We start from the raw sequence: 2,500 nt of genomic DNA on the forward strand, positions 1-2,500 counted from the left end.
TTCATTTATCAGCCCGTCAAAGTAGTCCTTCCACTTCGTAGCACACTCTCCTCGCTTGGCAGCACATTTCCATCTGTATCTTTGATCGCCCTAACTTGTCGCACATCCTCGCAGCTCGGTCTCTCTGTCTAGCCAATCTGTACAAGTCTTTTTCTCCTTCCTTAGTGTCTAACCTGTCATACAGCTCACCGTACGACTTTTCCTTTACCTTTGCCACCTCTCTCTTTGCTTTACGCTGCATCTCCTTGTACTCCTGTGTACTTTCTTCATCTCTCTGACTATCCCACTTCTTCTTTGCCAACCTTTTCCTCTGTATACTTTGCTCTACTTCCTCCTTCCACCACCACCACCACCACCACCGCCAAGTCTCCTTGTCTTCCTTCCTCTGTCCCGATGACACACCAAGTACCTTCCTAGCTGTCTTCCTCGCTATTTCTGCAGCGCTTGCCCAGCCATCTGGCAACTCTTCACTACCACTCAGTGCCTGTGTTAACTCCTGCCTGAACTCCACACAACAGTCTTCCTTCTTCAACTTCCACCATTTGATCTTCGGCTGTGTCTTCACTCGCTTCCTCATGTTGGTCTCCAAAGTCATCTTACAGACCACCATCCGCTGCTGCCTAGCTACGTTCTCCCCTGTCACCACCTTGCAGTATGCAATCCCTTTTACATCGCGCCTTCTACACAAGATATAGTCCACCTGTGTGCACTTTCCTCCACTCGTATACGTCGTCACCCTGTGCTCCTCCCTCTTCTTGAAATATGTATTCACCTCAGCCATTTCCATCCTTTTCGCAAAATCGAACACCATCTGTCCTTCCACATTTCTCTCCTCGATTCCATACCTTACCATCAACTCCTCACCACCTCTGTTCCCTTCAGCAACGTGTCCATCGAAGTCCGCTCCAATCACCACTCCCTCCTCCTTGGGTACCCTTTCCACCACGTCGTCCAACTCAACTCCAGAATTCTTCTTTTTCGTCCATCTTACACCCGACTTGCGGGGCATATGCGCTGATAACCGTCAGCAATACACCTTCGATTTCCAGCTTCATAATCCTCACTCTGTCTGACACTGTGTTCACCTCCAGCACGCTCTTGACATACTCTTCCCTCAGAATGACCCCTACCCCATTTCTCCTCCCATTCGCACCATGGTAGAAGAGTTTGAACCCACCTGCGATACTCCTGGCCTTACTCCCCTTCCACCTTGTCTCTTGTCACCTTTCTTCTTTCCATCACGTCAGCCAGCTCTCTCCCTTTACTAGCCATAGTGCCAACATTCAAAGTTCCGACTGACTCTCACCTCCACACGCCTACCCTTCCTCCTCTCTAGCTGCCTCTGGACATGCCTTCCCCCTCTCCTTTTCCTTCGCCAACAGTAGCCTAGTTTCCACCGGCACTCCGCTGGTTAACAGTACCGATGGCGGTCGTCGGTAACCCGAGCCTCGACCGATCCGGTATGGAAATCTTATTTATGATCCGCATATTTGATTTGGCAAAGATTTGACGCCGGATGCCCTTCCTGACGTAACCCTCCCCATTTGTCCGGGCTTGGGACCTGCACTAAGAATGCACTGGCTTGTGCATCCTCAGTGGCTGGGTTGCACGCTTTTCTATGTTTGCCCCTCACTTTTGTGGCGTGAACGATCAATTCTAGTAATACAGGTGTGTTTATGTTAGGTATCACAGACACACGCACAATATATGTCCAAAAGTATTGACATAACTGACCATTACACCTACAGGAGCTTTTCTGACATCTCATTCTGAATCCATAGAAACCCATATTCCACGAAGCTCCCGGCGCACAGTTTTTGTGCCGATGTTAATGCCAGGAGAAGTTTGGATCTCTGCAGTTATTGAGTGAACAGAGCGTTGGCGACTTGAGTTGCTGTTGTTCCTAAAGGCTTGCACTTTTCAATAATATGATGATATATGAAGCATAGAGAGTAAACGGGATAGTTACCTTTTGAACAGCACCCTGTAGTACAGCACTTTGAAGGTACATATGTCGTCACTTGCTGTAGTGGTTTTTACTGATGGGCGTGGCCAGGTTTTCAGAAGCCTCTCAGTTGTCAATGTGAGAGCCAGGGGACGCGTCTGCCGTACGTTTAGGGTTAGGGTTAGGTGATTTCTCTGGTAGGGCTGCTTACACCACACCCCGGACTGGATTTGTTGCGTGTTTGTGTCCTGATCGATGGGCCAACTTAACACGCCTTCGGAGGGTGTCCGCCGGCCGGCTTTGCCGGCGTTCGGGCGGTCGGTTCCTCCGGTCTGGCGGATCGATGTCCTTTATTTAATGTTCTTAGTGGCGAGCAGAGTGCGGAGTGGGAGGGGCTCTACCGCGTAGTCGTCCTCTCCGTTGCACAGCTCGACAGCGTGCTCGGCGGTGCTCAGCCGGACCGTCTATCCCAGTTGCTCTTCCACGGCTCCCCTCGCGAGGCTTGCCGCCCCCCCCCCTCCCCCTCCAACATCTGTATGGGGAGGGGTGGAACAG

Source organism: Lampris incognitus, unplaced genomic scaffold (assembly GCF_029633865.1).
Source record: "Lampris incognitus isolate fLamInc1 unplaced genomic scaffold, fLamInc1.hap2 scaffold_102, whole genome shotgun sequence".
NCBI lineage: Eukaryota > Metazoa > Chordata > Actinopteri > Lampriformes > Lampridae > Lampris > Lampris incognitus.